Here is a 12,497-nt window from a genome sequence, read left to right as displayed (position 1 = left end):
AGAATCATAAAGGTTGAAGATCACTCAAATCATCTACTCCAACCATCAACCCACCAATCCAACCATCAACTGTCTTTAAACACAAGGCTAAGCTAAACCACCTTACGATGTTTCTAAATTTACTTTGAAATAACCATACTGGAGATGGAGACATCTTCATTTATGCTCACTGTGCCACACTGTCAGCTCCTTTGATACTAAAGAAAAGATCAGCTAAAAGCATTGGTTTAGGAGAGCTACTAACTATGAAAATAGAATTTAAAAACAAATCAAGAGATGAGACATATCTCCTGCAGCACTCCAAATTTCATCTTTTTCTCTTGATGCAAACTCACTGAACTAACTGATGCTTGCCTTTTATAGTTTCAGGTGGAAGACCCAGACGTGATCAGGTCTTTTCTGTGCCCCTTTGGATGGAATTTAATACGATCTACGATTTAATAGGTATTTTTACTCAGTGACTTAAATTTCAGCACACCTCAAACAGTGCTTCACAATGCCACAAAGCGACGGAGAAGTGGGATGCTGTGAGGGCAACGTGCTGTCTTGAGATGGATTACAAATAAATACGCAAAAAAGTATATTTACAAAAAGTGCAGCCAGTCTCTCCAAGATCACTTTTCTGTCAGAAAACCAGCAGCCCGGCCTCGCTGAGGTGGCCAAGGGTCTGGGCGTGCCTCGGGCACCATTTCGCGGGCTCACCACAGCCTTCGGGGCGGCCTCGAGCCGGGGAGTCACCGCCACCAGAAGCGCCCGGAGCGGACACCCGAGAGCGGCCGCCTGCCCTCGGGGCTGAAGGCGGAGGGCGTTGCTGCGAGCGCTGGGGCGGCTCCCGCATAGGCAGCCCGCGGGCCGGCCCCACTTCCCCGCAGGCGCAGGGCGGGAGGGTTCCCGCCGCGAAGGGAGAGCCGCAGAGCCGCCCCGCCGCGCCTCCTGCTCGCAGCAGCGCCGAGAGCCTCCCGCCCTCCCGCCGGCCAAGGTGAGTCGGGGGAGAGGGAAGCGTCGGCCCCGACGGAGCGGGCGGGAGGAGGTCTGGAGGCGCCCGGCTGCGGTGGAGTGCAACGATAGCGGTGCCGGAGCGGGGAGCAGCGGAGGGCCCCGTTCCGGCTGGGGGACTCCCGCCTGTCGGAGGGCGGGAGCCGGCTGAGGGGAGCGCGGCAGCCCCACCGTCAGGCGGGTCGCTCCCCGCGGGGCTTCCGACGGCGGGCGGGGCCGCGGCGGGTGGCGGCGGTACGTAGCGGTGGGGCCCCGCGTTCTCCTTGAGGAGGCCCGCACCGCGTGCTGCCTGCACGGGAATGCCGCGGACGTAACGTGTACAGACAGTCCCCACGAGGTCCAATCCAAAGGTTTCAGCTTTGGATGAAATTTGGACGCTGGAATGCCTCCTGCCAGCAAAATACGCAGGATACCATCACACCGTGACACAGTTTGACTTGCTGAGGACCGTTCCTGCCCCACATTGCTCCCATCTGGAGTTGATGTGGCTCCTGCTTGTTCCCTCTTAACCTCAGCTTCTGATATTTTGGCACTCGTTTTTCCTCTTTGGTTCTAGCTCCCCTTTGTGATTGATGTGAAACCCATGTTTTGCCATCTGTCCCCAATCCAAAAAAATACCTGCTTCAAATCTGACCCCGTGAGCATCACTGTTAGCTGATGTAGGTGTGGCATTAGCAAGGCTGGGCACAGTGCAGTGCTCCATCAGACCTTGCAGAAGGCTGTGCTGGGCGACCTGCTCCACCTGTACAGGCTCTCACTTGTTCACCTTCACTGACTTTACAAACTTTTTTTCTAGAAACTTGGTAAAGAATGTGAATTTGGGTTAAAACTTAGTTTAAAACAGAACGTTTAACTTCTTTCTTCTATTTCCCCTCGTGGGCTTGCTAGGGAGACTATTGCATTTAATTGTACCTCGTTCTTTGTGCAAGCTTTGCTTAAAAATGGAGATAATGTGGTTAGAAATATGGATTACAAATATCTTTGGGACGTTTAGTCAACAGAATGTTGCAGAGAGCTGAGTAATCCTTGCTTTATGTTCTTAGAGAATTTGGGACCATGGAAAATTGTACTGACTCTGAAAGGGTATTTTTAATCATTTCCCTTCCTTATTTCTTTTTCAAATACCTCCTTGGGTACTGCAGATACTTCTGGCACTGGGAGAAAAATATGACTGAAGGCTCAAAATAATTATTGGGCAAATTGTGTTTTAATTGCTCATGCTGGAATTTGTGATTATTTGCTGTGCATTATCTTCAAGCAGAATATGAGTCCTTTGAAGTACTGGTTTATTTAATTATCAAATATTTATTCCTGCTTAGTTTGATTTTTACTGGTTAAAAGACTAAATCCTACTATAATTGAGCAGTATCCAGTAGATCGCATACAATAACTCATGCATTTATGAGTCAGTGTAGAGACTTGATCTTTCTTAACAAGTAAAGCTTTAGAAACTAATACATTTGGGGGGACAGTAACTTGCACAGGGAGGCAGCAGCATGAGCACAGGGGGCAGCTAGTTTAGCCATGGTCTGAGGTTTCTTAGGAAGTAACAAATTTCCCAAATTCACTAAGATTTTGTTTTGCTGTTTTTCACCTTTCCTGTTAGCAGAAAAGGAACTGATGTCTTACAGCTATAATTTAGTATGGAGTGAGGAGAGAGGTGAGGCTTGGTGCAGGGATCAGCAGTTGTGTCTGATCTTGAAAGTATCTGAGAAGGCTACTGGTCTGGAGTGCTCCTGGAGCTGAGAGGAGGGACTGCTTCATTCAGGAGGGAACCTGTCTGTTTGCAGATCACAAATGTCCATCATTCAAGGAGGAATCTGGGAACATGGATTTTCTTGAAAGAGCAGTTCTATTTCAGAGGTTCTATTACAGGAATATACCTAAATTAGATTTTACTGCTTATCATTCAGGTCCTTTCCAGCTCACTCTGCAAACTATCAATATTTTTCTTTCTGGTAAATCTTTTCATCTTCCATTTCATAACATCTTGACTTGTTTTGTTTTATGCTTATCTGACCTGTAGTGACATTGACTTCACGTTGTCAGGTGCTGATCTGAGGCAAAAGTGAAACTCAGCTTTTTGGTTGCCTGCAACAGTATACTGTCCTTAGCTTGTTTCTTTTTGAAGACTTCTAGTGACAGTGACATGCATCCATGCAGATGACCCTTCCCACCTCCCAAAGTACTTGCTGGACTGTATAGGCAGGGTTCTCCTCACTCAACTTCAAACATTACCATGTTAGTCACCAGAGGTTTTAGTTACCTTTATGGTCGACTGAGAAAGAGAGAGATGCTTGTCAAATTTCTGAGTTCTGCTGCTCAGTTTTAGACAACTACTCATCATGATCTGTTAAATTGCCTTTGTTTCTCTTCAATGACTGAAAAAAAAAAAAAAGTCTAGGATAACGAGATTGGATGCAAATAACGAGATTGGATGCAAATGTTGTAGAAACTCCACCATATGTCTTTTCATGATTAGGAGTGACCCGTTTCTCCTGAAAAAGCAAATTTTAGCCAGCTTTCCTTATCATCCTGCATATTGATTCCTGACTACCCTAGATATTAGTTCATCTGCTAGAGTGGAAGTCATTACATTGTGAAAGAAACCAAGGTGCCTATGTCCTCCTCTCCTGTTAGGAGACGTTTGCACATTTGCATGAACACCCTTTCCTCACCACAGCTTAATATTAATTTGTAGCATTGCTAATGAGCCGTGAATGAAAAGGAAACAAGTAGTTTTTATCTGACTTACAACTTTAATGTGGGAATTTGCACACTAGTTTGGTAATGATTGTTGAAAAATGATTGTTTGTCATTAGTTTCTAAGCCTTTCTTTTGAAAATTGACCTTTTAGATTGGTGGCAAGCAGTCATAACTTTTGCTACCAGAAGCCACATCAGATGGCAAACAGCACTTTTTCTTCTTGGTGAAAATTGATACAGCATGCCATGAGTTTAGCTTCAAATAAATCAGTGTAACAGTTATTAAGGTAAAAAAGAGTGTCTCGGGGAGTGGGTGCATTATGAATCCTAGAAGAAAAAGAAGACTCAATGTATATGAACTTTTTTTTTTCTATGCAACTTTGTTTAGAAATATATCCAGAGGCATTACTAGTCTAAGTTTTGTATCCTCAGAGTACCTGCATTTTTTACTTTTACCCTGTGTATTTGCTTGCAGTCTAAAGCAGTAGCTGTAAAGCCATGACATGTAACACTAATATCTCACTGTGTATCTGCTATCAGTGATGAGCTGACCCTTTGTGGCTAACAACACTGGCCAAGGAAAGTTCTCAGTTATACTGAGACCATTTAACTGACATAATAAACACAAAATGTTTATTTGGTGAAATTTTTTTCATCTTACCCACACCTGCCAGGAAGAGGGGGAGAATACAGGGAACAAGTCTGCAAATAGCAACACTGCTAGTCCCTCGAGCTCAGAGAGATAAGAATCATAATCATAATGGCACTAACTGGGTGCCTTTAATAACGAGAGTTGCAAATGACTTTCTGAGTCTCCTGTTTTAGGCAAAATGGTGTCTGCTAGAAGGCAGTTTGCCAAGGGAGTAGGAAAGGTCCACAGAACAGTCCCTGTCAGCCACTTGCTGGCATGCAGTCCATAGCAAATGAAAAGTTGCTTCTCAGTGGCCTTTGTTGTTTGATTTTGGTGCTCATCTTTGGTAGCCCAGGGTACAGACACGTTATTACTTTTCTTCTTCTGAGAAGGATTTTTGTAACCTTTCCAGCATTACAAGGCCTGCCCCATTCTCTTGCTTGGTGTGGGAATTTCACTGAAGCACAGAGTCAAGAAGGATGGATGGGCCCAATAAGTCCTTCTAAATGTGTTTTTGTGGAAATGTGTCAGGAAAGAAGAGAGTGAGGCAGTGGCATTTCTTTATCATGGAAGGAAAACCATACAGAAATGGAACAGTTATGGACATGTCACAAGATTCTTCTCTAGCTACATTTTCTTCCTGTTTCCTCTGTGTGGTTTAGGGCTTGCTGGTCTGTGGCAAGGCAGCCACAGCCATACCAATATAACACCCCATCTGGGTGACTCCAGGCTTCCCCCTAGCCTAGAAATCTTTGTCTGAAATCTATTACTTATTGCTGTTTCTGATCACAGTGTGTTTTGGTGAAAAAAAATACTGTGCTTAAAGTTTGTATGGTAACTTTCATTCCTTTTATTCCCTTTCTAAATTTGTCATATTGTTTCCATTTTCTGATATTTGGCATTCCTTCATTCAGTAGAATATTGGGGGAGGTGAGCAGGTTTTCCCGCATTGTGGATCCATCTATTGCTTTCTCTCTCATGTGTGGGCTTCCGTTTTATGGTGGTTAGCCAGTCTGTGAATTCAGGGTCAGTCTGCCTGTGGATTAGAAAGCTAAATATCAAAATATTTGTTTAGTAGGGAGCCACAAGACAAGCCACCTATCACTGGGTGACCTGGGGATGAGGGAATTCTGGAAGTAGCTTAATGATAGCAATTGGGAATGAAATCCTTAGCCATCTTCTCCATTTCTGGGCAGAGTGAGGCTAAGCATCCAGATATGCTGGATCCAGAATATACCAACAATTTAACTTTTTTTACTTGGTGGCAATTTTTAAAAATGCAAAACAGTGTTGCTTCATCATGTTAGTTATGTACAGCTGTGTTGGATAACTGGGAAAAAAGGGAAAAAAAAAGGAAGGAAAAAACAACCCCAACATCAGCAAACATAGATTATGGGAAAGAACATGGAAGGGGATAGATAGAAGTAATTTGTCCAGCTTGCTGCCTTTTCCAGAAGATAAATCGGGGCAGTGGACATCCTTTTGCTGTGTGCCAGAAATTTGGCTTAGAACCAGGAGTTGTTTCTCCAGCCAATTCTGCATGAAGATGGCTATCATTTAAAACTTGGTGGAGAGTTTGTGCCCTCTGTATAGCTCACAGTAGGAAAATCCCCAAGCTGGACCATTCTGCAGTAAATAATTGTGACAAAGGGAAAATGAGATTACAAAGTCTGTGGCTGTATAATATTTCTTTAATGCTGTTAGACCTAGGCCAGACTGAAGCATGTTATCTGCTGAGAGGACACTACGTAAAGAACAGAAGTGGCACTGCTTCCTAGCTCCATAAAAGCAGTCCCCCTGTGGAGCTGACAGGAGACTCTGAAGTGAAGTCCTGGAAGATAAAAATGTCTGTTTCAGGTGCGCAGTCAATTTAGTCAGCAAGTTGTCTCCACAGTGGTTAGCATCATGTATTTCAGAAGAAGGTATAAGAAATCCTTCGCTGAGAGGCACTTTGTTATCTGTCTTGAAACCTTTGCTCAGATTCCAGATTAGTAAAGCCTTTATTTTGGGCCATGAAGTATGAGATTCATCATTCATACCTATGTTTCTGTGTTGATCTGTGTTGACCTAATTGCCTTTCAGTACCTAAAGGGAGCCTACAAACAGGAGGGGAATCAACTCTTTGAAAGAGTAGGTAACAGCAGGACAAGGGGAAATGGTTTTAAGTAGAGGGAGGGACCTAGGCAGCCTGGTCTATTATTAAATGTGGAGATTGGTGGCCCTGTATGTGGCAGGGGGTTGGAGATTCGTGATTCTTGAGGTCCCTTCCAACCCTGGCCATTCTGTGATTCTGTTTCTCTAGAATACTAACACTTTTTCAGCTGTAATTGTGTGTAAAGAAAACCAACTCAGCAACTTATTAACTCACTGGTTTTGGTGATAAATTTTGTGGGTACACTGTGCAAATTTCCTGGAAGAGTTGTGCAGAGTTTTGGTTTCATTTAATATGCCATTCTTTTTGTGTTATAAACCAGGGCAGTATGATGCCTCAGTAACTTCCTCTGGCTCTTTATGCACTTTTTAATCACACTCCTTTCCTACTGATCTGTGATCTGGGCTACCTGTGGGTTTCAAAACACTGTTGAATTCATTCTGCTCCAAAAGGCATTTAAACATTAAGCATTCTGCTAGGAGAAGGTAGTGGTCACCTGGATAGTCAAACAGCTGGTGTTTATTTTGGTGGACTTAGAACTTTGACATTTGTGTGCTGTAGTGCAGGGACTAAGAGGTGAAGATGTAGTTTCAATCTTTTTACGTGACTTGTAAAAATACAGTTTGTCTATTTTTATCCTTACTGTTTGCTTGTGTCACAGCTCAACAATAACAGACAATTCTGTGTCTGTAACTTCTACCAGATGACTAAGTGGTTCCTGACATGGTTCCTCTCACAACTCTCCTGCATGTTTTGTCCTACTGATATCACACTGTTCCTTGTTCCTCTTTGTTGTTGTGTAGCCCTTGGTTCATTAGACTGCATCAACTCAACTGAGACAGTGTTGCAGAGATGGTATTCTCATTTGTGATGCCGTTGGTGTTTCCTGTTCAGTATTACACAAGGGCTTCAAGCTTGTTTTCAGATTGCAAGTGCAGAACCTCGTTACCATGTGACTTAGACCACTTTTCCTGTTGAAAGGGGCTGGCTTTCAGTAGTTCTTGCAGAGGTGTTAGATAGTAGCAACTCTAATTTTGCTTGGTACCATGCCTGAGCTGCACAGTATAATCAGTTAGCTTTCATGATTGGGTGGTTTTGTTTGTTTGTTTTGTTTTAATAGTTTCTTTTTTAAGATGAATTCTGTGCTGTTGTTCTATTGCTACTGTCAGCTTCCTGCCAAGGGATGATGATTCTATCCAACAATTCCACTCCCTGAGTATTGTTCATGGGCATTGTGCAGTTGTCTTATATAAATGTACACATTGGTTATAAACTCCAGTGACAGTGTTAGTGGATGAGGGAAGAGAAACAGATCTCATATGCCTTGTCTTGTGCAAGGCTTTTGACACAGTCCCACCCAAAATCCTTCTCTCTGAATCAGAGACACATGGATCTGATGGATGGACTGTTTGGTGGATAAGGAATTGGCCGGATGGCCACATCCAAAGAGTTGCAGACAATGGCTCCGTGTCAAAGTGGGGACCAGTGATGAGTGGTGTATTGAGACTGGTACTGTTTAATATCTTGATTAATAATGTGGGCAGTGGCGTCAAGCACAGTACAGTGGTGTCTGGATGACACCAAGGTGAGCAATGAAGTTGGTACACAGAAGGAAGGATGTCATCCACAGGGACCCTGGACAGGCTTGAGAAGTGGACCTGTGTGAAGTTTATACAGTTCAGCAAGGCCTGGTGCAAGGTCCTGAATGTGGACTGGAGCAATCCCAAGCATCAGTGCAGACTCAAGGATGAGTGGATAGAGAGCAGCCCTGCAATAATGGACTGTTGGATGAAAAACTGGATATGGGATGTGTGTTGTCAGCCCAGAAAGCTAATCCTAAGCTGCATCAAAAGAGGGTGGCCAGCAAGTTAAGGGAAGTGATTTCCCCACCTTCTGTTCTGTTGTGAAACCCCATCTCAGTACTGTGTTCAGCTCTGGGGCCCCCAGCTCAAGAAAGAAGATGGACCTATTAGAGCAGGTCTAGAGGAGGCCATGGGTATGCTCCAGAGGCTGGAGTACCTCTCCTATGAAGAGGGGCTGGGAGAATTAGGGTGGTTCAGCCTGGAGAAGAAAAGGCTTTGGAAAGAACTCATTGTAGCTTTCCAAGACTTGAAAGGACTACAAGAATGCTGGAGAGTGACTCTTTATCAGGGAGTAGAGAGACAGAGTAAGGGTAACTGTTTTAAACTGAAAGAGAGGAGATTAGGATAAGATAGATAAAGGAAATTCTTTATTCAGAGGGCAGTGAGGCATGGCACCGCTGCCCAGATAAGCTGTGGATGCCCATTGCTGGAGTCATTCAAGGCCAGGTTGGGTGGGGCCTTGGGTGGTCTGATCTTGACGGTGACTGCCCTTCCCTTTCAACCCAGGCCATTCTATAGAATTGCAAAACTTTCTTCATTCTTAAAATAAATAAAGCAGTGGGTGATTTTATTTTCTATAGAATCTGTGTGGTAAAAAAAGGTGACCACAGCGCCTTCTAATGGGATACAAGCACTAAAGACCAATAGCAAGTAACAAAGAAGAAAACATGGCTCACACCCTCCAGTTACCAGCAACAGCACAAGTGCAGTCTGTCCAGAAAGGTGCTGCTCCTTTGGCTGCTAACTTTAAATGAGGGTGAGGAGGGTCGGATCCAGGCTCCACCCCTTCCAGTCACTCAGGTGCATTGGTTGCACTTGAGCTTCCTGGCTTAGCTATGCCTTCTTACCTGGTGCTCAACCGTTGGTTCCGGCCGTGACCTCACAAATCCACTGCAAGCATCTTAACAAATCAAGGTGTTTACAACCATACAGAAATCACACTGGTTAGTGACAGAGTTTGTATTACAGACCATCAAAGGTAGTTCCTGTTCTGCATGTCAGTGCATGACACTGAATTATATTAATGAGATTCTACTTAGCCTGTGTAGGATTGTGCACTGGGAGACTGAGTGCAAGGACTGTTTCTTCGTTCTTGTATCTGAGAAAGGAATTTCTTTTTGGTGCCCTGGAGTCCCAGATCAGCCTTGTGAGAACAGGATAATGCACTGCCCACAAAGTCTGTTTCTCATGCAAATACAGCAAGTTCGGTAGCTTTCCCTGCATCTGCTGAATTTCTCTGTGGTTGGAGGTTAGATAATTAAATTCCAACTTCCCACCCTATAGCTCAAGACATCCAGAAATTTTCTTTTCCTTTTAAAATAAAAGTATATAGGGAGTAGACATGCAGAAGCTGAAAGCTTTGTGTGGCTCTGTTGCCAAGTTTAGAAATGCAGCACACTGGAGTTCTGTGTTGTTGGACAGGGCTTCAGGCTGCTTCTTGTGGAAGAGTTGGAGGTCCCCTCAGAGGGTCACCCGAATGGATGTGAGTGTGTCTTTGGAAATGCCAACAAAGCCTATGACAGAAGAAGTGTCCCTCAGACTCAAATGTTGAAGGAGAAGGCAGAGCAAATATGCTGAAATCAGACTTTTCTTGGGGTAAACTGAAACACAAAGATGTTAGCAGTGCAAAGAGCTCTGTTATGCACCAGTCTCTTACTTTAGATTTAAATGACTTTTAAGAGCCAAGTGGCTGCTAAATCTCACATTGAGAAGGTAAAAAAAAAAAAATAGGACAAGAAGGTCTGAGGGGCTTGTAGTAAGTGGCAATATGAATAAATGTACTGATGAGTCAAAATGCAATTAGTTGATATTTCTGTTTTATATCAACCTTGTGAGAGTTTAATATGCGTGGAACACACAGTGAGACTTGGTGGTTAAAATAGAAAGCTGAAGAGAATATGCACAGTAGGTAAACAGTGTGAGAAATGTGGGAGTATTAAAAAAAAAAAAAAAAAGCAGCTTTCATCAGGAAATGAGAGCTCAGTGCAGATCTGAGGATGTGAAATTTGGGGGGAATAAACCAAGGGAATACCTTTTCCTGTTATTGGTGTCAATTCAAAAGGGGGGATAGAAGGCTCAGCTTAAATGTCAGTCACATTAAAAATACGTTTGATTCAGATGTTTGCCTTTCCAAATGCCCCTCCTAAATCTTCTTATTCTTTACAACCACTATTTCCTCTTTTTATTTTAATTCTCTTTTCTCTGCTTGAAGTCTTTTGCATAACATGGGAAACATGGTGAAAGTACTGACTTTTCAGTTTAGTTCATAGTGATTTTAAGAGTTGTTATTAGTAGTGCTATATACAGGATAGCTGCAGACATTTTAGAAGATACAAAGGAGGACTGAGTCTATAACTCAGTATTCTCCTGGGAGCTTAGGTAATTTTTTTTCCCCTTTTTTGTTAATAATAGCTTAATACAGCTGCAGGTTTCACTTTGAGTTTTTGGTTTGAATAACTTCAAGGCTATTTATAAGTAAGTTAAAAAAGAAAAAAAAAGATTCTTCTGGTCCTACATGCAGTAACATCTGCCTTGAATGGGCTAGTTCCCATGTCTGGTTGTTGTTTTGTCTATTTGCTCCTTCTGAAGCACGGAGAGAAAAGAAATGACAATGGAGAGGAGTCCTGAATATGACAGAGCAAAGAAGAGAAGAGCAGACAGACACACTTGAGTTCCCCATTCTGGGCATTCATTTTACTGTCTTTTGTTTTTCTAGCTCATGACAAAATCTGCAATGAATTTTGAAAGTTCTTATATTAGTCTAAGAGATCATCCAATGTGTTTTCACATAAAAATATTTTCTTCACAGTTTGGTGATGGGGATGTTTAACTTTTCTTCCTAAAAGAATTTAAGAGAAAAGGACAGAAACAAGTAGGAGGAGTGGCTTGGTGATGGGTTGTCATGATAGATGTCAGCTCATGGGAGGTGACACTTGAAAGGGACAGACACTGACACACTTCCTTCTTAATGCAAGTGTTCTGGCCCATGTGCCTGAGGTGTAAAAAGCCCTAATGTTAAAATCTATACGATTGGATGAGAAAAAATCATTAGTGACTAATTCTGATGTGGAAATGTAAAATTCATAGTGAATTATTTGCACTTAGCTTTTCCATACAATCATTTTATTTCCCCATGAATCAAATGAGTCTGAATATTCAGAAAATCATATACTGCAAAGAAGGTATGAATTTATTAGTACCTTTAAAAAAGAAACCAATATAATCTGGTTAAACTGTTCTGTAATACAGTATTCAGTGCTCTTTGTTGGTTTTTTTTTTTCAGGAAAACAATTTCAGTTGGTTCATGGAACTAGTCTGATGTCTTGTTCCTGAAAGTAAAACTGAAACAGCAAAACACACAACAACATGCAAACAGCTACAGCTGATAAGGTCCTCAAAAGTCAGAGAAAACAGAAAGGTGTAAAATATTTGTTACTTAACTACTGATGAGACACTATCAGTACAATATCGGTATGAGCTGCAGCTCCAGTTCTTGTCTTAAACAGATCCAACTTTAATCTATCTGATCAAATAATTGCCATTTGCCTATCTCTTTTATGAAAATTGATTCTCCATATACCAGATAAGCTGCTACACAGTTATTGATTTGAATATATGAATTAAGATTTAGTAATTATGCACGCAACCAGAATACTGCTGGATCTACAAAAACTGACTTTTATAGAGAAAGCTCTGTAGGATTCATACAGTGAGCCATTCAGTGTGGGTTGGTCAGCTGGAAATGAAGCAGATGAGATGACTTCAGCTTTCCATTTGATCACTCATGTGTGACATGCTGTTAACAGCATTCAGTTCCCAAATCTTTAAGTCTTGGATTTGTAGGACCTAAGAGAACTGTGCAAATTCAAAGCCTTGCTTGCAGTTGCCTTGCTTGCAGTTGCCTGCACCTTGTTCAGGTGACACTCTTTTACACTACTTCACTTCTTCCAAAGGAACTTATATAGGAGAAAGAAGAAGGGGATTATAGCAGAAACATTATCTCCCTATGAATTTCATTTGGCACTGTCCTCAAATCCTGACTCATGCAGCAGAAGTCACCAGCTTTCCTTGTCTCAGTGCTCTCCCTCAGCTGCTTTGAGGTTGGATAAGATCGAAGTTCTCTGAGTCTACTAGTATTTGAAAAAAATAGT

General features: G+C 42.5%; 1 protein-coding gene across 1 annotated transcript in view; it reads left to right on the top strand.

Annotated features, from left to right (window-relative positions):
* Nucleotides 1-696: 696 nt before the first annotated feature.
* Nucleotides 697-12,497, top strand: part of LOC125695875 (amyloid beta precursor protein binding family B member 1 interacting protein) — a 59,811-nt gene continuing 48,010 nt past the window's right edge. Inside the window, exon 1 of the mRNA XM_048950909.1 lies at nucleotides 697-979. The gene's annotated coding sequence lies outside the window, so the exon portion shown is untranslated. The remainder of the gene's footprint in view (nucleotides 980-12,497) is intronic.

The sequence above is a fragment of the Lagopus muta genome, chromosome 7, assembly GCF_023343835.1.
Source record: "Lagopus muta isolate bLagMut1 chromosome 7, bLagMut1 primary, whole genome shotgun sequence".
In the NCBI taxonomy this organism is placed as follows: Eukaryota; Metazoa; Chordata; class Aves; order Galliformes; family Phasianidae; genus Lagopus; species Lagopus muta.
The sequence above is the reverse complement of the archived record's forward strand: the minus strand, read 5'-3'. Positions and strand labels throughout refer to the sequence as shown.